This window comes from Onychomys torridus, chromosome 11 (genome assembly GCF_903995425.1).
Source record: "Onychomys torridus chromosome 11, mOncTor1.1, whole genome shotgun sequence".
NCBI lineage: Eukaryota > Metazoa > Chordata > Mammalia > Rodentia > Cricetidae > Onychomys > Onychomys torridus.
Genome location: NC_050453.1, coordinates 34,761,785 through 34,789,000, shown reverse-complemented (window position 1 = coordinate 34,789,000; position 27,216 = coordinate 34,761,785). Strand labels below are relative to the sequence as shown.

At 43.2% G+C, this 27,216-nt stretch overlaps 1 protein-coding gene across 1 annotated transcript in view; it reads left to right on the top strand.

Moving 5' to 3' along the window:
• The window catches only part of Tnr (tenascin R), a 399,879-nt gene that overhangs the window by 190,981 nt on the left and 181,682 nt on the right, over positions 1-27,216 (top strand). The window contains exon 2 of the mRNA XM_036202163.1: positions 15,575-15,676. The gene's annotated coding sequence lies outside the window, so the exon portion shown is untranslated. The remainder of the gene's footprint in view (positions 1-15,574; positions 15,677-27,216) is intronic.

The window sequence follows — 27,216 nt, the reverse complement described above, 5'->3', positions numbered from 1 at the left end:
CTTGCTTTCATGTCCAAAGCACTGTGCAGCTCTGATGCCCTGAATCTGACAGGTCTAGCCTCTAAGGATTCCTCAGCAAGCCTCCCTTTGCTAGAATCTGTCTCTCCAACTTGAGACTCCTCAGAGGCTACTTCTCTGCCCTCTGGCTTTCCTAAATGATGCCCCACTGGCCAGCTCAGGCCTTTTTCTGACTCTTCCCTGGAGTTCCTACATCTGCTATTCTCTTAGACTCCATTTCCATTTTTCTCACTGTTTCTTTTCCTCTCTCTCTTTATCAGGGTGAGTAGTTAACTTTGCAGGGCTCAAAATGAAAATGTGGAAAAGGTACCTTGGGCAATGGATGTGATTATTTGATATGTGAAAGGCTTGTATCAATGCCATGTAGAAGTGTTTTAATGCAAATAAGCTGTCTTATCAGAGGCATTTGTAATTATGAAGAAATGGCTCATCATTGTTTTTATCTAATCAGGAAATGGAAAGTGATTGTGTTGACTCCCTGGCTGGGAGAGATGGGTGCAGAAAGGGTTGAGTGCAGAACGCCCTCATCCTCTAGGAGGACTCTGCTGAGTGGCAAAAGGACAGAAGAGTTTAAAACCTCACGACTTTGTCCATCCATTTATTAAAACATGAAGGAAAAGGACTCAGTTCCTTTCAGTTACTCACACTAGAAAGTTTCCTCAGACAGGGGCAGGTAAGGGGCAAGATGTGGGGGGCTGTCCTCAGGCGTCTGGCCAGGTTGGTTGTGTCCACTATGCATGCCCACCCCAATACCCACTCTCAGTTCACATGAACACTGCCAGCAAGGTGAGGCATAGTGTCCATGGTGTCCTGTGGAGAGACGGGCTGGGGAAAGGGGGATTGGTTGGAACTGAAGAAATTCTCTGACTTCTTTTATTCTCCTTCTCTCTCACTTCTCTTTTTCTTTAACCTAACAATAGGTACAAATGAGCGACCATGCTCTTCGTTCCTGGAATTTGCCCTCAATGTGGTGGCCTGCCTGCCAGGCTGAGCACCACCCTGCGCTCAGTTGTCTCACCCCCATTTTAGTGCTAGGAGGGACTTCTGATGTCCTGAGTGTTTTTAAAACATCTTCAGGTCTCCATCAACTCCAACAGTCTTATTTTGCTAAATTTAAACTTGAACTTACCATTTCAATAAGCCAGTAGAGGTCATCTGTCAGCAGTGGTTCTTCCCATCCTCTCAGGCAAATAGAGATTTAGTCTCGCCAAGCCAGGTGTGGGACTTGAACCCCAAGCAGAATTTGAACCTCCTGATTGATGCTCTGTCTCTACATTAGGTCTCAGTAAATGGGCCTTTTGCAATACATACACAGGTTAGGAGGCTCATGTTAGTGTGCTTCATCTCTCTCTCTCTCTCTCTCTCTCTCTCTCTCTCTCTCTCTCTCTCTCTCTCTCTCTCTCAGCCCTAAATTCAGTAATGGTTCTCTGTACAAGCTCATTCATTTTTAATCAGTTGACTGTAATGATTTGTTACAAATGATCTTTAATTCTCAGCTGCGGTTAATCAGTCCTGAAAGGCACTTTTCCTGTTATTTTATTTGGATAGGATTCTTAGTGAAATACTTGCCTGCCATTACTTAATCACGTATTTGTTTTTCCCCGGCACACAGTTTCTAGCACCACACAGCAGTATTTAATGCGGACGTTTTCCCTTGGCGCCATGAATTGAGTTCTCCAAGCTGTAGGCGTGGGCGCCTCATGGGAGCCCTGAAGGTTCATGTTCTAGTTTAGTATTTACTGGCCCTTCTGCTTGTCAAGCACAGAGCTTGGAGCTAGGATACACTGGATCATATTGAGCAATAATATAACACCTTAGAAAGCTCATGGGGTAAACAGGGAAGGCAGAAGAAGGGACAGCGGATAACCCACCCCTGGACCAGCCGACTCTTCCAGGAAGAGGGTCAACAACCACTCAGCTGGTACTTCTAGGCAGATGGAATAACAGATGCAGAGGTCTAAAGAGAGCACACATGAGATTGGACATATGCACGCAGTGAGTATGATTGGGGTGCAGAGCAAAGGTGGGGAGAATGGGCAGGGAGAGAAGAGGGCAGGGAAGCAGTGGGGCCAGATATAACAGGCCTTGGAACACCTTGAACGCTGAGAGATTTAAGCTGTGGAGAAGCCCTGTGGGAGTGGCATGGAGAATGGGCTAGAAGTGGGCTGAGAATGGTGGCCAGAACCAGGTGAAAAGGAAGTAGCATCTGCCCTCACCCCAGTAGACTGGTTCCGGGACAAGGACAATGGACTGTGTGAAAGGAATGATGGGCTGGGCAGCAGGTAGATTTCCCGTGTGCACCGACCCCCTCGGATCTGTGGAGTACTTGTTTGCTTCCAAAGACATTTAAACACACAGCTATAGGCCCATAAGTGGGACAGAGCTGTCAATTGATGAAGTTCAGATCTAGGTCAGGGTGAACACAGCTGCTGATGGGGTGTAACCCTGATGGAGCACAGATCTGGGCCCTTTCCTTGGCTGGCAGTCAGCTCCCTAGAGTCAGCTGAGAACCTTTCTTAACAGGAAGGAAGTTGAAATGTTTTCTTTCCTCCCACAATCTCCAGGTTCAGGTACATCTGGCTTCTGCAGGGGACCAGCACCATCACTCAGCTCCTGGAATTAAAGTTTGGTGCCAAATGGGTGTAGAAGGTTCTGTTGGTGATGGCTTTTGTGTGTGGAGGGATGTGCTCGGTGGTGCCTGTAGAGAGCAGAATGTGCTTCTGGGAAGGGGCAGTCCACCTGAACTTCTTCCGCTACTCCACAGTTTGAGCACTGAGTACAAGAGGCTAGATAGGGCCTCTCTTGTTAGGACAGCATTGTCAGAATCATCAGCATAGGGCTATCTGATGAAGGGATGGCCATGGCAGGAAGTGGTCTGCCTGCAAAAGCAAAACACAAAAACCTAACAGTGTCAGCTCCCTCTCCACTCAACACCAAGGACAGAATAGCCAGCCAGTGCCTCTTTTCTAGAACAGCAAAGTGTGAGCGAGCCTTAGTGTGCTGTCCTTCTCTGCTTTGGTGGCCTCACCACACTCCTTCCAGCCCCTTACTGCCCATGTCAGACCTCAATTCACTCTCCCATCTTGGTGTCCTGAGATAGAGTCACACTGTATGGTTCAATGACTTAAGACTTTGTTTAAAAGGCAAATATCTCTGGGAATGAGAGGTAGTACCACAAAGATAAAAGTTAGAAATGTGAGTTTGAAAAACAGGGACTCTGTTGGTTCTGTGAAGACTCTCCAGCTTCATAAGCAATCAGTTGGCCTCAGAATACTCTTTCTTGATTCTGGAAGACTCTGTGGAGTTTCTTTAGAACTTCATAGATGCATAAGGTTCTTTTCCCTTCAAACTTACTCTGAAGAAACAGATCCCAAGGAAAATGTAAGGTCCCTATTAGTGATTAGAGTAGTTAGTCTAGCTCAGTGCTTCTTATCCTTCCTAATGCTGAGACCCTTTAACATAGTTCCTCATGTTGTGGTGACCCCCTACTGTAAAATTATTTCATTGCTACTTCATAACCATAATTTTGCTATGGTTATGAATCATAATGTAAATATCTGATAGGCAGGATATGTGATATATGACTCCTTTGGGGTTGTGACCCACAGATGGAGAACTACTTGTCTAGTTGCTTTCCAAGGGTGTTTTCAGGAACTTGAAGGTCTCGGAATACCTAGTTCCTCAGTCTGAATAGGTCTTACCTATTTCGGAGCCCAGTACTGTTTGTATCTCTGTTAAATTCTTGGTGCAGAAGCCATGTGGAAATATCCCTGTGTCCACAGGACTGTGTCTTCTTCATGCCCTATGTCATTTTTCCTTTGGGGCAAATGTGCATTGTCATTCATTTCTGTATTTCCAGCAATTAATTATTACAGATATTAAGTGATTGATGCAGAGATTATTTGTTTGCTTTGCTTTGCTTTGCTTTCACCTTCCGTTTCCTGGTGGAGAGTGAGAATAAAGGCTTGCAATGTAAATGCAAGTAGACATGGTTTTAGAACTAACGCCAGGTCTTTCTCAAGTTTCTGCTGTCCCAAGATCAGGCCCTCACTAAAAGGATGAGCATATAAAATCACTTGATGCCTTCAAAATCTCAATATAATGTCAGTTTATGCATCAGTGTTGGAGTGCGGAACTGTTAAAAGTACAAAAAGATGGTCATGTCCTGAAAACCCAATGCTTAGTGACTGCCCAGATCTGAAACCTCAGGTGGGGGGAGGTTCTCAAGCCTTGGTCTCATGTCCTTGCACATCAAACAACATCTGGAAGATCAGTCACCACCCTGTGGGCCACAAGAGGAGCTGAAAGGTATTCTTAATCTCTCAGTGTGGGGCTATTTGGAGATGTGTGTACAGGAATGCTTTGTTGTCAGGTGTTTGGCAAGGGGCAAGATGCAAAGGGTGGGTGGAGGCCAAAGAAGGAAATCAAATCAAACTGCCCCTGAAATGGCAATAGTGCATACTCTGAAACACAGGCGACACCTTGGATCATGCCAGCACCCAAAGAATTCACAGTTCAGAAATTTCTTTTCTTTTTTTCTTTTTCTTTCTTTCTTTTTCTTTCCTTCTTTCTTTCTTTCTTTCTTTCTTTCTTTCTTTCTTTCTTTCTTTCTTTCTTTCTTTCTTTCTTTCTTTCTTTCTGTCTTTCTTTTTTTGGTAGATCCAGATGCTGATTCAAGTGAATAAAGTTTCATTTCCGGTCCCCACTTCCCACGAACCCATCATCCACTCCCCTCATACTAAATCAAACTACTTCACTTCCACATTTGAAAACAGGTTACAGGAGAAACATCTTCAGCCTCCTCGTATACACAGGAGACTTTCTGATCTGAGCATAGGTCCTGTTAAGACCAAGACTCTACTTAAGCCTTTGAAGTCTAAAAGACAGTGGCCTTGTGACTCATTTCATGTTCAGCAACACACTGTGTTCTAATCCTGTGTCTCTCTTTACTATTTCCAACAGGACCTGTTGTTCGAATCTTTGATGGTCTTTTAATAAATTAAAAAAAAAAAAACAACCCAGAGCCAGATATCAGGGTGAAAGCTGAAAGGTCAGAGAAGCAGGACAGCCAGGCGCTAGTTCTTATCTCTACAAAATCCTCAGTCTAAAGAGAGTGAGTTCCTGTTTCTTCACGCCTTATATACCTTTCTCTGCCCTGCCATATTTCTTCCTGGGATTAAAGGTGTGTGTGTGCTTCCCAAGCAAAGGCATGAGATCTCAAGTGCTGGGATTAAAGGTGTGTGCCACCATGGGTGGCTCTGTTTCTCTCCTAGACTGGATCAATCCCATGTAGCCCAGTGTGGCCTTGAACTCACAGAGCTCCAGATGGATTGCTACCTTTCAAGTGATAGGATTAAAGGTATATGCCACCATGGCCTGTCTTCTCCCCCTAATCTAGTGGCTGGCTCTGTCCTCTGACCCTCAGGCAAGTTTATTAGGGTACACAATACATTACCACAGCCCCAGTGTCTAAGCAGATCCCTCAGAACTGGTCATAGCCCAGTCGGCTCTCTCTTCATTGCTCTAACCTTGATCTCACCTTCCTGAGATGCCCATGTATACCAAACTCCTTACTTCTGGATTCACTCTACCTCCCCATATTTGCCTGGGCTCAAATTTCTTAGCAATATATCAATTTTTATGTTTATGAATATTTTGCCTTCATGTCTGTATGTATACTATCTGTGTGCCTGGTCTCTATGGAGACCAGAAGAGGATGTTGGATGCCCTGGAACCAGAGTTAAAGGTGATTTTGATCTTCCATATGGTTCTGGGAAACAAACCTGAGTCTTCTGGAAGATCAGCAAACACTTTTAAACTACTGAGCCATCTCTCCAGCCTCTTGGCTTAACTATCCAACCTCCTTAAATTTTGACCTTGGTGAGTCTTGCCCAAGAAAGAATTATCCTACTTAAAAGAGCAATAGCATCTCCAGTGGTTTTATACTTTCCCCTTGGTTGAATTCCCTTCCTGTCTGATGGGCTACTCTACCTGCTCCCTTCTAGCTCATAGGCTCTGGAAACAGGCAGTTATCTGATCCTTGGTAGACCCTGATAAGGGAGAGGAACCCACCACTATTTGTGTCTTTTTCAAGTCTTGCTTTCCCTCCACATCTCATGTTGGTTGGTGGAGGAACAACAAGGGTTTTGGTTAATGGTCGATAGAACCCTGTGGAGGGTTCTTCATCAAATGCTCTGAAAGTTCACTGTTTATCACTCTAGCAGCTGATCTTCCCTTAATTACAGATCCGAGGGAGATGACAGTAGCCAGTGAATTAAAACTGGACTTATTCTGAGGAGACAGGAATCCCGGACCCACCATCCAGTTTTACCCTTAGTCAGGTCCTTTGAAAAGAAATGGGCTATCTTTGAGGTGGGCCAGATAGTCATCATCAGAAAAATAATGTACTGTCTCCATGACGTCTTATATTTGTCAACCAACACTGAATAAGCCAGAGCTTAAGAGAAGAAGACTCATTCCCTTGGGTCTACATATGGCAAGACAGGACCTATACTGGGGGAAAGCCCACCATTCCTTTCCCTCTGGGCTTCCTTTTATGGGTTCTCTCATAGGGAAGCACATGTCTTCAGATTATAAACTACCATGGTGATTGATGGCTAGCAAATGCACCTAGTTAAAGGCTCTCTAAGGGGTGCTCTTCCAGTATGGTAATCCAGATTTGGTGATCACTTTAACAATGTGCACTGGAAAGAAGCTTCTGGTAATGAAGGATTTGTCTCTGTCAGCTTTCAGTCCTGGAACATTCTGTACCCTTTTGATACAGAGAAGCTGTAAGCATAAGAGAAAATGGAAAAGGGAAGTGAGGAATTCTAGGTGATAGTGGATCCCCTTTACATGTACAGCATAGTTGGACCAGGACACAAGACGACTGGGACCCTCAGTGTGAGTTAGGGGACAGAGGTGCTTTCAGAGGTCAGAATTCTGCACTATTTGCTATTCACCTTAAAACTTGGAGCATAATTCTTTAATTCTATTATTTTGGGTCTTTGGAGTGATAAGCCAAGAAAGAAAGAAAAAAAAAAAGCCTACCTCAGACCCTGCCCTTGAAATATTCATACTTGAGTTGCCAAGGTCAAGCACACCCCATTAGACTTCCAGGCAACAGTAGATAGCTTGGCCACATAGAAACACATGAATTAGTACATTAAATATTGACTCATCTGCAGAGCTGAAGAAAGGACAAAGGAGCCATCCAGACTTCCGCCTGAGCTCCCAGCCCAGTTCTGCACCTTCACAGCTAACCTTGAACAACGTACTTTAATTCTTTGTTTCTCAATTTCCTGATGAGAAAACGGGGCTATCTTAGCTAATTTTCTGTTGCTACAATACCATGCCAGAGTCTGGGTGATTTATTGAGTTTATTTAGGTCGTGGTTCTAGAGGCTGGCATGCAGCATGGTGCTGGCATCTGACAACTGAAATGGAGGCCTCCATACTGCATCATAACATGGTGGAGGGCATCAAGGTGACAAAGAGCATACTCAGTTGTGTCTTTCTTCCTCTTAGGAAGATAGCAATACTGTCATGAAAATATCACACATGTAATCTCACCTGACCCCAATTACCATCCCAAAGCCCCACTTCCAAATACCACCAACATGAATTTGGGGGGCTAAGTTTCCAGCACAAGAGCTTTGGGGTGACACATTTAGTATAACAGTAATACTAATGAGGGTGGCTTCCTTCCAGGCTCTTAGTGAGAATTCAGAAGGACAATGCACTATTCTAGCCATAGCCTTGACCATGCCAATGTCAACAAAGCCAGTTCACTCTTCCCCTCTGAGCCTGGGAGCTCTTAACCTCAGCCAGGCCCCAGGTGGAGCTCCAGGTGTCCAATTGTCCAGAAAGAGGAGGGATTGTAAGAGCGTGAACTGTTGAGCCCAAGATTGGAAAAAGCACAGGGATAAATAGCCAAATGAATGGAAGCACATGAATTGTGAACCAAAGGCTGTGGATCCCCCAGCTGGAGCAGGCCCTCTGGATAAGTGAGACAATTGAATAGCTTGAACTGTTCCGGAGGCATCCAGGCAGTGGGATCAGGACCTGTCCTTAGTGCATGAGCTGGCTGTTTGGAACCTTGGGCTTACACAGGGACACTTTGCCTGGAAGGAGGGGACTGGACCTGCCTGGACTGAATCCACCAGGTTTAAATGAATCCCCAGGGGAGTCTTGGACCTGGAGGAGATGGGAATAGAGGGGAGGGGATGGGGGAAGGTAGGGGTGGGGGCAGGAGGGGGGAGGACAGGGGAACCCATGGCTGATGTGTAAAATTAAAACAAATATAATAATAAAAAAATGAAAAAAAAACCTTTTTCATATTGTGAATTCAGTTGGCACATGGTGAAACTATGAATCCCTTTTTCAGAAAGAGCATATATATATGTATATGGAATTGCAGAGGAAATTACATTTTATTGAAATATAGTTATCAAACTGCTGAAAAACCAAATTTGTGGTATAGTAATATATGTGTTCCTTTATTAACATAGTAAATAACAAGATCTACTGGCAGGCCTAATAACTGCTATAATTTTGAGGCAGTAATAAGCTTAACCAATATTTCAACATATCTACAACTGTAATGAGATATAAAAAATCTACAATTTCTATGGGTGACAACATTATAGCTATTGTTAATAACACTGTGACTTGTCGCCTAATTCAAAATTAGAGATACTGCCAAATTTACCCTAGAAATTGGTAAAAATAAGGATGTAACTTTTTTCCAGCTAAGTTCATAGACTGAGTGAAAGCCTATTACTCTCAGACTTGATAAAAAATAAAATAAAAATTGGTTATAACCATGATTTCTAAACTTTTTAAGCAATATTTATTTTGTCTTTACTGAAGCAAAGATATAAACATAGAAAGCTTAAGAAATGTGGCTGACGGGGAGAACAAAGGGAATATTTACAACATCACCCAGGAGCTAACACTGGCACAGCTAGGCTGTGAGCCTCATTGCTACCCAGTTTTTCCATACACTGAATCTGCTCCAGTGAGGATCTTTGTGTGGTTGCTATACAGAGGGGTGTTAGATGACAAGAGATGCTGGTCCAGTTCCACAGACCATGACTAGAGGTCAGAGTCACTGCAAATCTCAAAGGAAAAGGGGTTCTGTCCTTGACAACTCAGCCCTGCCTGTGCCTTAGGCACTCAGATGACTCACCAATCTCCAGCCCCACTAATATAGTCTAAGCCATTCTATTGATCTCAAGTCCCTCGTTAGATCTGATAAATTCCCTCAAGTCTCAGTTGTGAATTGTGGATAATGGAAGCTGCCCACTTGATGATGGAGAACAACCGACTCTCCTTCAGACCTGCCAGATATTCAGATCAGGTTCCTGATGCCTGTAGCAAAGTCAAGACTCCTCCAAACAACCCTCTTAAAAGAATGATAACAAGACACTTCATACCAACACAGACATGTGTGGCTAGGGACGGTCTCTTATTCCATCCAAAGTGATTTTTCTATGACAATCCTGCAGCCTTCCTCTGGGGTAGGAAGATAGTTTTATACGTGTTCGGTGATCCCAGGTCAACTTACAAAACCAGAGGCTTCTGTTGGCTTGTCTAGTCACTATAAACATATGTAGAGACCCTACTGTACAGGTTCAGAACACAGAGGAGGTCCGACTCCAACCTTCCGTGACCCTGTGAGCCAGCCTCTGCGCTTTGTCTTGCCATTCTCCTAGGGGAGCATAAGGGTGTACGCTCACGGCTCTCAGCTGAGGGCTTCATGCTCCTCCCCAGTGAGACCCCCCAGGAACCCAGCAGACATCACCATAGCAAGTTGCACAGCACCTCTCTGCTTTTCTCCAGCTCAGCTCTGAAAGCAATGCCCTCTCTTAGGGTGGGTTAATGAAACACTGTCAGCAGATTCATCAAAATGTAGCTCTGCGCTTTCCTAGAGGGACCCTGTGATTCTGAAGTGGCATACCTCGCTTCCTCTAAGCCTAGATAAAGGTCACAGCTAGAGATGACAGGCCAGCCAAACTCCTGAGTGCAAGACTCCGCATTTCAAAATATTTTTAATAAAACAATGTGGAAAGGGCAGCCTGTTCACTTTATTTTCCACTGAGGCATTCAATTAAACCTGAGATTCTGGGAAAATCTGAATCCTCAACCATATTTTCCATTAGTAATAATAAGAGATAATTACTGAGCCTGCCTGTCAGATATCCCAGGCAACAGGACCTCCACTTAATTAATTGCTAATTAAGATATGAAAGAACTGAAGTGTCTTTCATACTTCCTCACTTTATTAAGCCACAGAAAACCTTCATCAGGGAAAGGGAAACATAAATATTCCAGACTGAGTCCCTCTGTGGGTTAACCAGCCGGGTGAAGGGTGGGAGGAGAGGAAGGCCCACTATGGGTGAAGTTCCTTTAACTGTTTCATCCAGTTGTAATGACATAGGCAGAGAGGAAGGGAGCAAGAGGGAGCAAACTGACAAGGTTTGATTTGCTACCTTCGGCTCTACACTAGCCAAGTCTTTCCCATACACTAGGTGAATCTTGGCTGCAGTCCCGGGAGGGGCTATTTTATGCCCACCTCACAGGTGTAACTAAAGGCTGCATTAATTCATTTTCTCTTTATTGTGGCAATATAGCTAACAAGGAGAACTCAAGGAAGAATGTATCTATGTTGTCTCACCATTTGGGAGCACAGTCCCTTGTGGCCAGGAAGGCATGCTGCTGGGGAGGGGAAGGGAGTACCTGTAAATGTTAAGTCTATACTTGGGAAGCAAAGAGAGATGAATTCTGGTGTTCAGTTTGTTTCGTCTTATATTCCAGTCCAGGGCCTTACACCATGGGGTAGTGCCACCCACATTCAAGGTGGGTCTTCTCAATTCAGTTTAACCTTTTTGGAAGCACCCTCACAGACACCCCCAGAAGTGTATTTCCATCATGACTCTAAAACCCACCAAGTTAACAGTCAAGATTAACCATCACACAGGCCTTCAGTGAATTTCTTTTTTACAAGTGTGTGTCTGGCAAGGGATAAGGTTTGAGCCAAATTCCATGCTTTCCATTTATCATTCCAGGGTGATTCAAGAAACAAAAATGGCTGATTCCATGTCTTCATGATTATGGACAAAGCAGAAAGCATCTCTGGTAGCTAGATTTCAGGTCCTCCAGCTGATCTTTGCAATCTGGTATTTTATCCTTCACATTAAATGGATCTAACGTGTCTATTAGAATATTGCAGAAATGATAAGAAGGGTAGTTAAAAGAAAGACATCATGAGTTCCCAACTTCTTCTTCTCCCCTAGACTGCTCACTCTGGAGTAAGCCATCACCATCATCATGTTGTAAAGATAATAAGCTAATCTCAAAAAGCCCATGGGGGAGAAACTAAGAACCGATATGACCAGTAGCATAAAAATACAGCCGTTTTTGAAACAGACTATGTCTAGTGGGTCTTTAGGTAACTATAGACACCAAAATTTCATGAGTACTATGAGGCAGACCATCCCTATAAGTTAATTTTCAAGTCTCAACAGACCCTCAGGAACTACTAGACAGTGAATGCTGATCACTTTAATCACAGGCTAACTTTCTGCATGTAAGTAGCTACAAAGTGGAGAATTTACAAACTGCTACACGCTGCCCACTGAATCATAGTTTTGCCAATACCAATGGGTCAGATAATTTCTTGTAAGGAACATTCACATTTCTACATCTTTAAGTAAGTATCTGAGAAAATGGGCATTCAAGATCTCTCCTGTTGGGGGGGCTTGGGAGACAGAGGATGGTCGAATCAGGTCACCAATGGCTGCCTAAGGTTCCCATTTTGTCATGTAGATGACTAAGCACAATTTGTTGATCATTCACAACCTAGTCAGCAACCAACTGCTGGGAAAATTGAGGCTAAAAAAAAGAATTGATTATACTTTCAGGTACTGGGTGGTTCTGTCTAGAGCTGGTCAGCATGCTTGGAATCAATGGCCATTACTGGAATGTCAACAGCAGTTAGCAGTACATAAATCCTGACCAGTCAAATTCATAGTTTATACTGAATACCAACATGAGCCATTGCTGTGAAATCTGAAACCTCAGCAGTGTTGGATTGCTGTGCCTGGTCTGGCCAGGGTCTTTCTTCTAAGCCACAGGGGAGACACACTCCAGGCTTGGAGAAAGTCTGTGATTGAAGTCAACATGGCCTCTTGGGCAGCATTTCTGGCACCGTGCAGGTACTTAGATCCTGCCTGGTCAGTTGGGAGCAGGGAGCCCATGCTACAAAGACTAAGCAAAGCCCCTTGGGTAGCTAAACTCACTTTCAGTACAAGAAGGTCAGCATTTGATGAGGAAGGAATATATGCAGTACATTTGCTAACATATTTCTTAGATTTTTTTTTTCTCAAAGATGAATTGTTTTACAAGTTGACCTTAGAAAATGCTGGGCATCAGAGAGGGTATAGGTGAATGACAGAAGTAAACAGATTCAAAAAACAAAACAAAACAAAACAGAAAAACAACTTAACCAACCAACAACCAAACACCAAACAAAGAACAAGATAATAATAATAAAAAAAAAAAACCCAATATACTGGTTCACTGACATTGTCTCATCAGGAGCCTTCCCCTTTGACCTTTGGGTATGTCTGTGGTACCTCTCCCCTCATCCTCAGGGACCTCTAGAAGGGAGAAGGTTGAGAGCATTTAGCAGCACGAACCCTGGTGTGATATTTACCTCAGCTAAGCCTCTGGGACGGGCCACAGGAATATGTGCTTATGTTAAGATCCGCGATCTTCACTTTCTTCCACAGCAGTCCCGCTTGTCTCCAGTTCTAGGAAAATCTGCCTTAACATAAGGCCTTTGTGTGATACCTCAGAGCTGTACAACTGGTTCATCAAATTAATTGGACCTGTCCATGAGATAATATGTGTTAAATCACAAGAGGTGGTGTGTTGGGCTCATGATGAGCTGCATTCTGACAAGCAAATGTGGTTCTGACTTCAAGAAAATTGGCTGGCCCACACTGGCTCGAATCCAATTTGGCCCTTCCTTGGCCCACAGTTCAAAACCTGCTTTAAAAACTGGTTAAACAGAGAAGAGCACTATACTAGACTCCTGGAGCCTTCTAGATGAATGCCCCCTCCATGTGGTACATGCCTCCAAAAGGAAATTGCCTTACTGTGCTACAACAGCCTGGTACCACAGGTGGGAACTCCTTGACAGCAAAGTCTGTGTTTTAATCTTCATGTCTCACATGTCTTACAGGCTCCACCAGTGACTACAAAAGTAAATAATCTCACACACCCACATTCACATAGATCTTACATAGGTGTACGGTGAAACACAGTATATAAGGATGTACTCCATGCAGTCAACATGGAGATCAAAGATCTATTGTTCAGGGAAGGAGAAGTAGGAGAGCCAAGCTACAGAGAATGAAGAAGACTGCCCTGAAAATTCCTTGACGTATATTCTGTTAAAAACTGTGTATGAATGCACAAATTAACTAGATGAAGGAAATATGATGGTTGTGTCTAGTCAAAGCAAGTTGAATAATGTTTTAGAAAGGCTACAAACAAAAACACTCTATATACCTGTGGTATACACATAATTATATTTAAATGAGCAAGAAGGAGGGAGAGTGTGCATTGCTGGTACAGTAAGAAAACATCCAGATGAGGCACTCCCCAACAGATACTGGGAATTTCCCTTCAGCTATAAGAAACTTCTTCGCCCAAAGCTGTGCCCACCCATTCCCTGGTGGCAGCTCACATGGAAAGACTGATCCACACAGAATCCAAAGGTCTGGGCTTCTTCCCAGAGAAGGACAGCTCCAGAGTGCTGTCTGGCCACTTCTGCTTAAGTAAAGTTCAAGGAGAGAGTCTAGTCTACTAAAGAACCGAGGTGGGGAGAAATGACATGTGTCTTTATATTGATTCCCTTGTTGTGTTATGTACGCATCGTCCTTATAATTTTGAGACTATCAAGTGAAGCAATTTGAAAGGTGATAAACATATGTTCATTGAATGAATCAATGACTATACCTGTACTCTGTGAGAGAAGCAGTTAACAAAATGGCGCGTTGCAGGTGTGTGCAGTTAAGCGAACTGAGTAGAAGGGGACTTTGCCAACACTTACAGTAACATTGACTTAGTTGGTTCCAAAAATATTAGACCAGCTCTCTGAGAGCAATGTCACTATCTCACACGTACAGTGAAGGGAAGAAGGCAACAGGTGGGCAAAATAGGAGAGTGAGTTGTAATTCAATGGAAAGAGAGATTGTTTAATATTGGAGCTCTCTGCTTCTCATGTAAAGTGAAAAACTAGAATGGCTACTATCCAAAATTCACTCCCAAATTATCTGTAGTTCTTCCTTTTGGTGAACAACTAGATTCCAATTGGAAGAGAAAAATACCTGCCATGTATACCAGCTGTAATCTCCATCTCTGCTACCGGCAAATCCATCGAGGACCACGTCTACTCTAACGATGCAGCCCCACACTGCTTGTAGACCCACTCTCTAGGCAGCCAGAGTGTTCAGCAGGGACAGATGCATCTGGCCCTTAGAGAAGTAGATGATCTTTACAGTTCTTACCCTCTGGGGTTCTAAAAGGGCCTTCTGGAAAGGCAAATTCATCCAGGGATGACTTAGAAAAGCAGCTTAGGCCTTAGCCGAATGCTTGCTCCTTCCTCCTTTGGATTCCAACCAATTTTTGCAAATGCATTCTCTTTAGGCATCTATAAATGAGATCCCTAAGGCTTAGTGCCCCTTTTGGAGTAGGCTTAGTAGCATTTGTGAGCAGGAAGTCCTTAAAGGCATAATTATCGAGCCACCAACTGCATTGACAGATCCTTCGGAACTGTGTAGGGGGAGCCCCATCCAAGTTCTGCATAGCACCCTGATTAAAAAGGCTGACAAATGTGGAGATGGGCATGCTTTAGGGTGAAAGTGTTTCTAACCAGAGAGGAGTATTCTGCATCCATTCCTTGATTATTAATTGAGCTTTCCTGGGTTAGTATTTGCTTGGACAAGATCCAAATAAAGCAGGAGAGGGACAGAGAGTCTGACCCTGGGGAGGGTCTGGAAGGTCCTTGAGAATCTGCAGTGAAGAGTTGCACAGATAAAGAGACTCTGATAAATGGCACTTTGATCATGAAGGAATGTTCAACACGCTGAAGAAGTTAAGGGGATAAAGGGGACTCAAGTTTGTAGAAGCAGTTGGATGGGAGGCTTCTTGGAGGAGGTGACAACTGTTTACTACAATCAGATTATCCAAGTATTTGCACAACCACTTTTAAAGTTGTTGAATTTGTTATATAAAATATGGTTCTGGATTTATAATGATTCCACAGAATTTTTACTTATATTTTACCATTTTTACCACAAGGTCATAAAACTTAATAAAAAGAATTAATAAAATAAATAAGACTCTGGTGAGAAAATAATAACTTAATAAGCAACAATTCCATTTCTTGCAGAGAGCTACATGGTCTGTCCCTAAATTTATTTAAAGGGAAAAAGTAGGGAAACTGAGGTTCTCATTGTAAAGCTACATATTCCTTTCTGTTGCAGGCGTCTGTATCAACTCCCTGTTCAGAGGACCAATTTCTTCAGGAGTTAGAATCAAAGAGTACAGGATCAAGAGAAAACATCAGAGAGTGCGACATCACGAAGGTACTGTGTGCTGTGGACCTTTTACTATCCATCATGCCAATGGCCAGTTTAAGGCTTTCAGTAGGAATTGCATATTCCCTGGGACCTGAGACCCTTTGTCACTGAAACAACAGCCTTGGGGATACTCTCCATGAAATGAGCTGGCCAACAGCGTCAGCTCCTCTGGGCTTCACATGGTCCCTGAAATCACTCAAGAAACCAGGTACTAAGATTTTGGCTACTCATAAAATAGTCCTGAAATGCACTTCATGATGTGGTTGGTGATAAAAAATGTCTTACTGAACTCCATCCCTCCAAGAGGCTAGACTTGATTCTCAGACCAGCACGCCTGCACCAGGCCTGCATGAATCAATGCTAAATTATTCACGAGCCTGACTCTAAAATTTCCAGAGTTCCAAAACCCCTAATAAAGTATTATGAAAAAATATCCATCTCTTTATCTCTATCCATAACTATTTATACAGCTGGAGAAAAACCTGGCATTTTATTTCTTTTAATTTAAAAGCTTTCCTAATTCCTTTTTCCTACTTCATATATATGTCTGAAAAATTTGGGGGTTGAAATAATAACCTCTAAAAAATGGTCGACAGGAAAGGCTCTGAGGATTCAGAGCTGACAGGCACAATGAATATTTCGCTCCCTCTATAACTTTCATTGGCACTCTAACCTATTCACCGAATGGAGAACTTTTCAAACAGGTGTATCTGATTTTTTTATTGTGCAAAGCAATGATGATATACCCACCAGCCTTCTCTCGCTATTTGTTTATACAGTTTTCAAGTTTGTTCAGGAAAAACTCATTTTCTTCCCACGCTCATTGTGTGTTCGCCATGTACTCACTATCGACACAACTCAAGTCTTGTCTGAAGTTCCACATTAAAATCCACCCACAGTGTCCTCAACTATATCCTGCCACTGTTGGGGACAAAGTATCTCCGGGGCCACTTTTTTTTCTTAATTCTTTGAACATCCCAAGTCAAAAGAGACTTCATTTTGTCAAGCTGGCTGTCGGCCATTCATATTTCAGGGTGAATTGGTGAGTTTGATGTTTCAAGACTACCAGGTGAATGAGGTAGACATTTCTGTAACCATGCGGAACTGGAACAGGTTGGACCAGCTAGGCAGTAGTGGGAGCTACCTGTTACAACAGCATCCTGTATTTACATAGTGGTGATTTTACTGACCTATACTCTACTCAGAGAAAAGGTTTCTACAGATAAAAGAGTAGTTGGCAAGCCACTTCAGTAGGGAAGGATTAAGCATCTCATCCAAAAGACTTCCTCAAATAAAAATATTTGGTTTGTAAAAAATGACTTCTAAGGGTTCAATGGCAGCAGAAGATCTGGAGTACTGTCACTCTTCTCTAAGTAGATGCTGAATAAATGATTTAAAATTATTGCTTTAGATATGAGAAAAGAATTTATTGTGATCAGAGTACCCAACATCTTCATCTTCTGCTATCTTAGGCTTTCTGCTCAAGGGGTTAAAAGGATACAAGAGAGGCCCCAGGTTCATTAATGATACTCTAAGGTGGTAACAAATGATTTGCCCAAGATGAGCATCAGGAAGACACAATACTGAAGACAAGTGTCACCATCCCATTTGGAAATAGCATCATTCCAGTATCTAAGCCATGGCCTCAGTCTTGTCCTTAGAAATGAGTGTCCAGACTGAAGCAAAGAACTCTCATGGACTCCTGATGAGTCTGCTGTTTAAAGAGGACCCAGAGGATGAAGCCAGATTTCTTGAGAGCCATGTCCATACCAGGATCCATCTCAGCCCATTGCTGGTAGAAGCTCCTGGACCTAGAGAAAGCTAAACCAAGATGGAAGGGAGAAACACCTGAAAGGCAGGTAACAACTGTCAGGGGCCCAGGACAGGGATGGGTCGTTCTGCTGGGCCCCTTGAGATAGTGCTTCTCAGAAGTCTGCAGAAATTGCTTCAGAGGTAATCTCAGAATCACCATTCTCCATCAGTTACTTCTGAAAGCCACCTGGGCATAGAAGCCAGCTCATCTTCCCCTGCCAAGCCTTGTCACATGTGCATGGTAGACCTTATGTAGATTAACTTTCTCTCCTACACACTTACAAGTATCTTTTGCAAACCCTGCTTAGTATAAAATCACAGAAGTAACCAAACAGGAAAGCAGTCAGGCAACCCTATGGTTCTTTGACAATTCAGACCAAGGTAAGCTCACCAGGCTGGAGGGAGCTGCCTGGATCAACTTGCCTCTCTCTCACCCTCAGTCCTCATACATTTGTGAGCAGCTTATTTTAAGAGCTGATTAGATGAGCCCTTAATAACATTAGAACGTAAATGGCCCCAGATAGGCTTTCAGCCACTTGCCAAATTGAGACAAATGTGGTATTTGGGGAACTGATCTACCAGCTTTGTGCCTTCTCTGGATTGCAGGCAGGCTCTGAAGCATTTTGCCTTCTTCCCTGGATCACTGAAGCCTAAATGTGGGTTTGTTTGGATCTGTCAGAGCCCTTTCTTCTCTAAGGGGCTAAAATTCTATATCATTGGGTTGTGATGATCCTGCATTTTTAAGGAAAGTGAGGTTGAGGATAAAGAGCTCAGATTTTGATAATCTATGGGCAAACCTCTCAGTGCCTCCTTATCTTCTGGGAACTTTGAGTTCAGGAAACAACTTTTCTTGAGCAACTACTACTTTAAGTGGTTTAATTCAACATCAATGTCAGTAATACCAGAGTTTGGGTGGGAACAACGGAAAATGAGACATGTGCTTTCCTGCTGCCTAACTATGTGTAGCACCCTCTTTAACTCAGGGGTGGGTTCATTTCCAAGAAAGATAGACACTGGTCAAATAAATGGGGATAGCTTTCCATTTTAATGCTCCTCTGTAATTTAGAGGAAAAGGAAAAAACAGAATTGGAAAAGAGGAGAAAAAAGTGAACATAAAGGAATGCCCCGATGTTGAGATAAATGTGTGAGAAGCAAACAAAACTGTTGGGCTTGTCTTCTCCTGTCTATCCTCACACCAGATTTAGCATCTGCAAAACATACTGAAACTCCCAACTGATGTTTTGTTCTGTTGGATATAGGAGTCATTCAAGACTGTCCCTGAGTTTAAGCTTTCTTGGAAACCCACAAGTGCAGCTCTTTCAGCTTTCCAGAGGAAACTAAACTTTCAGCTCACTCTTGCACTGGGATAATGAACTTCCTGAGGAGAACCAAGGAGCCCCAGGAGCAAGCTAGGAGAAGGAGAGGAAGCTGAGGCCTAGAGAGTATGAGTATAGACCCAAACAAACTAGTCCTCCCATTCTGGCCCCACAAGTTCCCAGTTTACCCAAACCTTCACTCACAGACCACTGGGTGGTTTCAGGTGCATTGAAACTGTGACCAGAATCACCACAGACAAATAGGCATGGCTTGCTTTAGCTGCAGGGATTGCAAAAACTCTGTAGAGTTCAGTCCCAAGGATCATGTTTGATTCTATCTCAAACTCCAGTCAGTATGGGCTCAAAGACTGTTTGATGTGGAGGGCCATAAAAGGAATGTCAGAGGTCTGAGCCCCTATGCTTAGCCCTGTACCTTTGAGAAGTTAAGCACCTTGTGCAGTTGTGATGCACTTTCATGGAGAGACTATTGCCCGAAAGGTCACTTCTCATTACTGTACATTGCTAGTGTTCTATTTGTGGTTTCCTCTTAACATTTGTGGCTGTGAAAAATTCAGTGCTATTAGGTGTATGAGTCTGCCTGCCAGCTCTCTTCTTTTGCTAAGCCTTAGGCTGTATACAAAAGGCTCTTTCATCTCATCTTCTCCTCGTAGCTTGCATTGTTCTATGTCTCTGTATACAGAATAAGCAGCCTTCCTCTTTGCCGAGGCTCATTCCTTTCCTAAACCCTCAGTCCCTGCATGTGTGTGTGTGTGTGTGTGTGTGTGTGTGTGTGTGTGTGTGTCCATTTCCTCCAAAGTCTGTTCCATCTACTGTTCTGCTCCAATGTTCCTTTCGTCTCTTTTCTTATTTATATTTTACTTTCTATAAGCGTTTCCTTCTCTCCTTAGAGAAGACTTGTCTCCATTTAAACAAATGAAAGCATCTTTCTCTTGCTCTGTTGAACTCTGGAAGAGGGATCAACATCTACAGATCACATTACTCAGTCTTTAATCCTATGGACAAAAGAGGTGGCCTCCTCACCCAGGCAGTGAATCCAATGTGAGTCGTCAGAAATACATTTAGTAAATGGCATTTGCCATGACCAATGTGGATTCTGAGCACAAGCAGGGCACACTGTAGGGAAAGCAAGGATACCTAACTGTTGCCCCTACTTATGAAGTACCGGGATAAGTGGAGAGATGGTGCTGGTTACAGTGGAGAGGGAAGTTGAGAATCACCAGCTGTGTCTCCTGGACAGGAGCCAAGCAAGTTAGAGAGGCGTTCTCCAGACACATGAGGGGAAAGGAGCAAAAGAAAGAAGAAAGGATCCATTTAGGGAGAAGGAACAGCATGGAAAAGACAAGTGAGGTCACTGGGGCCCAGGTAATGTGAAATGTAGTGTGTGCACAGTGGGGAGACAACATACTGAGGGTGCACAGTCTATGTGACACATAAGAAATTTTAACTCCTTGTTGATACTAGGTGGGAATGGAGAGTTATGAGCTAAGGTGTAGCACAATCAGATTGCCTTTAGAAAGATCACTGTGGAGCAGCAATATGAGGGGCCGTGAAGTGGAAAGTTCACCTGACAGTTCAGGCAGGAGATGGGACCTGACTCCATCACAGCACTGTCCATGGATGAGGGCTCCAGATTAACCCTCTCCATTCTCCATAAATACACCTGAGTAGATGATATCTCTTCTGCCCTAAAACTCCGAGCATGTGTTGTGCTATTCTCGTCGAGCTTACTCAACTTGTACTGCATTTATTGTTCATTTCGGTAATGTTCCCCATCAAATTGTATCGCCGTCTCCTCCTTTTCAAATTACAGTACCTTGCTCACCATGAGTACTGAAAGAAAGGTTATTTAGTTGAATTGAATTTTCAAGAGCTTCAAACCATGAATAATTGAGGAATCAGCCATGTATAAGTGCTCATCATTTACATAATTGTGTAAACAAGCTGATAAAAAAATTTTATTTTCCCCACTACTTTTATTATTCCAGAATGCCTAACTTTGCAGCTCTCCAGGTTTCAGGGAAATAATTTTTTAAAATATGTTCTGTAAGCCACACAGTGGCAGAGACACTGCTCAGTTTGAATCTCTTCAGGAAAGGGAATTGGCTGAAGCTGGGGGAGGAGATACACATGATTACATTGGCTAAGTATAAAGCCATGTACAAACATTGAGAACAACATTGACTAGACAGACAGAATTGCATTGCACACTGCATGCTGGGAACCATGATCAGAGTCCTGAAGGTCAATGTGAAGATACAAATTGATTAAGCTAAGTACTTACTGAAATTGCCTTGCAACATACAGATGAGAATTGATCAAAAGCAGGACTTGTATCTATGTTTAAAAAGCTCATGAAAAACTATCCTTTGGCATGCATGTCACCAAAGCAAGTTTAATTTATCCATATTTTGCCCCAGATAAAAATACCTGCACTATAGTTTCAAAGATAAGTTGTAAGGAGTTAATTGGTTCTAACAATTATGATTGAATTCCTTTATGTGTGAAATCTGCCGGCCTCTTGTCTACCTGTCCTCCAACTCTCTCTCATCACTCCATCTCCACATGCCAAACCAAAGCCAGCCTTTTCTAGTGTGGCACCTATATTATCACTCAAATGCAATCCCTAGCTTCCTCCAGGAATCAGGAATCAGAAATCCCCCAAGCCTGGCTCATATCTAGTATGTGTAACCAGTGGCTGAGTGGTACTGGTCTGCGGCATGTGGGCAACAGAGAAGAAGAGGAAAACGTGATAGAGTGGAGCTGATACAATGAAAGGCAAGAGAGATGAGGGGAAATGAGAGAAAATGGTAAAAGATGCAGTTAGTTAGCAAGTCTTTGGAGTAATTTTGTATGGGATATGAAGGTATGCACTTCAGGCCATAGAAGAGAAATAGATCATGCTTCCTGGTTTGGGGGAGCTTTAAGTTTGGTCAAGAGGGCAATTCTTAACTCAAAGACAGACCATTGCTGTGCTCAGCAGAGTATTCAGCACTGTCTGCGTTTCTGTACTAGAAGCCCCAAAAGGACAAGTATTAGAGGATTCTGGGAACTAATGACCAAAGAGAGCATCAAAACAGAGGTTGGGCCATCAGTCTGAGCCTTGGAGACATAGGTGATATATACTCAGGAAGGGCATGTGAGCTTAGCACCTGGGGCTTTGGAGGAGGCAGGAGAAGGAGACTAAAGAAGAAGAAAGAAAAGGGAACAGAGGGGGAAAGGGGTGTGTGTGTGTGTGTGTGTGTGTGTGTGTGTGTGTGTGATATGCAGAGTGATCAACATAGCTGCTTTTTGTCTCCATGGACACATGTGCTAACCTTGGTCTAGCTTGGCCAAGAACCAATGCCATAGAGCAGAACATATCTCCCTGATCCCAGTGATCCCCGTGATCCCCCTAGCCTAGAGCCAGCCTGCTCTGTCTCTGTGGTGACACAGTGAAGAAGTCCCTCAGTCTGCTTCAGAAGAATGGGTCTTGCCCTGACAACCTCACGTCTTAAAGACTGAAATAAAACAATCATTTCTGACTCATAGTAATTGTACATATTTAGGAAATCCAGAGTAACATTTCCACTCATATTTCACTGTGTAATGATTGGGGTAATTGGTGTGTCTATCGCCTAAGTAATTTATCACTTTTTTTGTCTTGGGAGTTTTCCAAATCCCTCTTCTAGCAATTTTGAAACATTTAATTAAATTTTGTGTGACCCGTAGTCACCCTGCTATGCTGCAGACCATTAGGAGCCATTCTTCTCGTCTAGTTGCACCCCTGTTCCTGTCCTCATCCTCTTACACTGTCCCTCCCACACACATTGCCTGGGCTCTGGAAACCACTGTGCTGCTCTCTACAATGATTGCAACTTTTCAGCTTCTCTGCCTAAGTGAGGTGTGGTCCCTGTCCTGTGTTTGATTTACTACACTTAACCAGACTGACCCTGACACCTGAATTCTCTAGTAATTAGATAAAGGCCTCATAGAAGACCCTCAACAACCTTGTCAGTTGAAGATCTGGAAACCTTGCAAGGAATGGAGAGATTAGTAAATTGAGGACAATATACTAGATGAATTTCATGAAAGATCTATGGCTACCTGGAGCGTATTATAAGTGATGTTATGAAATCCCCTGCCCTGAAAATTAACTCTAACCTCACCATCACCCCCACCCAAATTTTTTAGAAGACAAATAACACTGGTTCCCCAATGTTGCCAGAAAGTCTGCATTTGAGATACATTCTTGTCAAAGTGACCCTGCAGGGTTCTTCTCCCAAGGCAGGTAGATCCACACTATAATACTAATGATTTTAGTAGATGTTTTTCTCTGTTGTCCAAGAGCTGCTGGAGGAGGATTATACAGAGAGGAGATGGAGAAATGATGATAGGAGAAGAGGGGAAACAATTTTAGGACATGGTACTCCTCCAGGAAGTGTAGATCTAAGGGTAACATGGATATACTTGGTGGACCATGGATAGCTACCAGACAGAAAACAGAGTCAGTGAGAGAGGGAGGGGTAGTAGAGGGTTGGAGTACTAGAGCAGAGGAAGGATTGAGAGAGAGAGAGAGAGAGAGAGAGAGAGAGAGAGAGAGAAAATGAGCAAAAGTGTTTTAGCAGCTATGACTCATTCTGACATTACTGCTGACCTTATTCAAGGGCCACCAAAGAAGGTTTAGCACAGCTTTAGCCAGCAACCAGGAGTGGTGGAGCAGGGTTATTTGTGAGGCTTTGCCAGGCAGTGAGCTGAATCAGTGCTTGTGCAGAAAGTCAAACCCAGACCCAAAAATACCACAGAAAGTTTTCATCAGACCCAGATCTCTGCCAGTGCAGAATAACTGTGGCCATGGGCCAAGGGATTGCTGCATCCTCCCGCTGAGTCAGCAGAGAGCCTAACATCAGAAAATGATTTAAGAACTATAATGATGAGAACTCTGATCATCTGCTACCAGAATTTCAGGCACATTGAATGCTCAGTCTAAGACTTGAACAATCATTTCAGTTCAGGGGAAATTCCTAAACTCCCAGGAAGTTATAGTTTGTGAATATTTTCCCCATGCTATGTGCCATTCAGGTTATTTTATATGTATTCACTCATTTTTTTACCTCCAAGCAACCAATGGTAGTAAACCCTATTATTATTTCCATTTTACAGCTAAGAAAACCAAGGCCTGGAAGAGTCCTTAGATGTAAGTTGCCTAAGCTAGGAGGTGGCAGATCAGGGAATTAGACCCAGAAAGTCTCAGTTCAGAGTTCTTTCACATATGCACTGCCCTGAGTAACCACATAGTTATATACCAATGTGGAAAGCAGGCTGCTCTTTGTCATTTGGGTCTTGTCACAGGCAGCTCAGAGTGTGCATATCCCTACTGCAATAAGAATTTCTGTTAGGGGAGTGGACATGACAGATCTGGTGGGAGAAAGGCCCTGATTCCTCATAGGAAGAGTCTGTTCTGGAAGGGAAGCAGGACACTGTAGTGGAGTAGCCTATCCCCTTAATCAAGGATCAGCACTGGATATAATAGAGCCACTGTAACTGAAGAATGATAATTATTGAGATAATGATCTGGGAATGGAAGAGTAGATGTATTCAACCTTAGGGGTTTCAGAATGACAGAGTGTATTGATGAGAGTTTGATGTGATCGATGCAACAGAAATGGATGGCGAGTGTGAGCGTAGCGGAGTGGTGACGCAGGAGCTCATTCACTTAGCTGAGATTATGCTAAGTGTTCCCAGAAGGAAAAGAGGGCTGGACCATCAGGCAATTACAATTTAATGAGTAAAAAAGGGGGCAATCATGATCAACTCTCCCTCCCTATACCACACTGGAAAACCAGAAATAAGGATGGTTCTGAGGAAGACACTAAGGTCCAGCAAGGTGGGTCATAGGATAAAGGTGTTTGCTGCCAAGTTTGACAGTCTGAGCTCAATCCCTCAGATCTGTATGGTGGAAAGAGAGAACTGACTCCACCCTGATATATGCATGCATCCCTTAGCCCTCTACATAAAGTCTAATTTTCAAAAAACCAAAGAAGACATCAGCAGTTAGATTTCCTTGAGTCAAGCCACTGCAGAAGAGGCTTGTGATATGAGATGTCTTGAGGATGAGAATCACTGATGTTTGGTGCAGAAAGAGAACAGAGTGTGGAGGAGTGCACTGTAAATAAGACTAACAGTGGCCATGGTGGAATTACTGTGGAAAGTGGCAGATCTGCGACAGTTAACATTATCATGGGCCATTTGATGAAGGGAAGGAAGAGACTTCTAACACTAATGGAGATGTTGGGGTACATGTCTAGTGTATAATGGGAATGCCTGGAGCTTTATCAAAGGTGGCCAGGGTCTTGCATTGTAGAGGGGTGGATAAAGGTGTTAAAATTGTTATGGGAGCAATTATGACTGTCACTGAGGTAATAATAAAGATAATGGACCTGTAATTGAAAAGCTGGTGGCTGTAAAGGAGATGACTAGGGCAACTGAAATATAAAGGGGGCGATAAGAGAGGTAATGGTGGCTGTGGGAAAGGTAATGGAGTTATAATGTAGATGACGCTAAAAGGTAATGGAGTTGTAATGAGGTGATGACTACGGAGTTGGGGGAGAGATGATCATCTTAATGGAAATAAGAGGGACCGTGTGATGCAGGTGTGAATGGTATGCAGAACGTTCATCACCACAGCTGGTGCTGTGGATGACTAGGAAAATAATGACCAGCCATACCCCAAATTCTCATTATACTGGGAGTTCTAATGGACCCCGGGAAAAGATAATGATGTTAATGGAAAAACTGATGGCGACATGAACATCAAGAGCTTGTGATGGCATTTGGAGCGAGAGTGGGAGAGACCAAAGGGGAATGGGGCTTGAGGGGGAATGCACATGGACCCTCCTGGAGGTCTCATGCATGAAGTGAGGTGTCTGAGATTTGACTAGGTGCAGCCCTGTGGGTCCTTCGCTTTACACAGTTGCTCTTGCTTATTTCAGGCATGTATTATGCATGTATTAGTCTAGGGTGGGCAGCCTGACTGAATCCACAATCTGAGCTCAAAATCTAAATATTGTTATTAACATAGAAATGATAATACACCAGTTCATGTATAGTACATCTGTGAGTTTCCTGTGAATCAATGAAGGGGCTGGTTATCTGTACCTATCCCCTCTCCTTCTCTGCCTCCCTTCATCTCTCCCCCTCTCCCTCTCCATATATATATTTTCTACTATTTGTTAATCATTTGTTTATCATGCATCTTTCTAATAGCCTATCATCTATCTACTCATAGACAAACACAAACATGCACATGTTCAGGCATGCGTGTGTATGAGCGCACACACACACACACACACACACACACACACACACACACACACACACATCATTAAGACTCTTTCTAAGTAAGAAAGCAGTTATTTCTCCAGGACTCAGTGCTTGTATTTAAATTCTTTTTTAAGGAAGAGCATCTGGGCCAGCTTGTATTCCTCTTCTGTTCTGAGCTCTGGGAAGGAACTAGGGGACTGGCATCCATAAGGACCCCAATACAGCTGGCACTGCTACAAGGAGTAGCCTGGGAACATGAACAAACCTCAATCCCAGGGCATACCAGGCATCCAGGAGACATGTCTAAGATATAGGGCTTAGGACAGACTCAGAGGCAGTCAAACAGGTTCATCATATACATGAGGAGATATGCAAGGAAGGAATCCAGATGTTTTCTACCTCTGGAATCAACAGCATCAAACCCACTGAGAAAGATACTACAAAAATCCAGACTCCTAGGTCCCATCTCATGAAGGGTCTGATTCTTTACTTTTAAAACTTGCTTTGGAAAGTTTCCATTTTTCTACTAAGTGTTAACCTATATTCCTTATAAGGTTAGAGAAGTGGTGAGGAAAGCATATTTCATGGAAATACATCAAATCTCACTCTTGAGGCCTCTCCCCTAACAGTAGGATTTGATTATCCTCTGCCTGCCTGCTCCTCACCACCCCCACCACCACCCTGCATACAGGTCTTCTGCCCCAGTGAGGAATCACACAATTAGCTTACACAGTCTCCCAGCAGCAAAGGATTTTAAGAAGGCCAAATCGTAAAAGTTAACATGGGGACCCAGATATTTTTTTCAAGAATAGAAGAATGAAGTGCTACAGGAACTGAAATATATGTCAGGGGCGTAGGAAGGAAAATGTCCAAATAGAGATTCAAAGTACCTCTAATTATGGGGATGGATGTGGATTATGGAGGGGAGGGGTTGGCACCTTCAGACTGTATTTGAAAGTCTTTCTTACCAGCCTTCAGATATACCATCTTGCTCTTCCAGATACTCAGAGAGTCAAAAATATCAAAATCATAGCAATATTCAATTTATGTTTCAGGAAGTGCAAATCATTTCTGTCCTTAACTGACACAGAGGTTGTA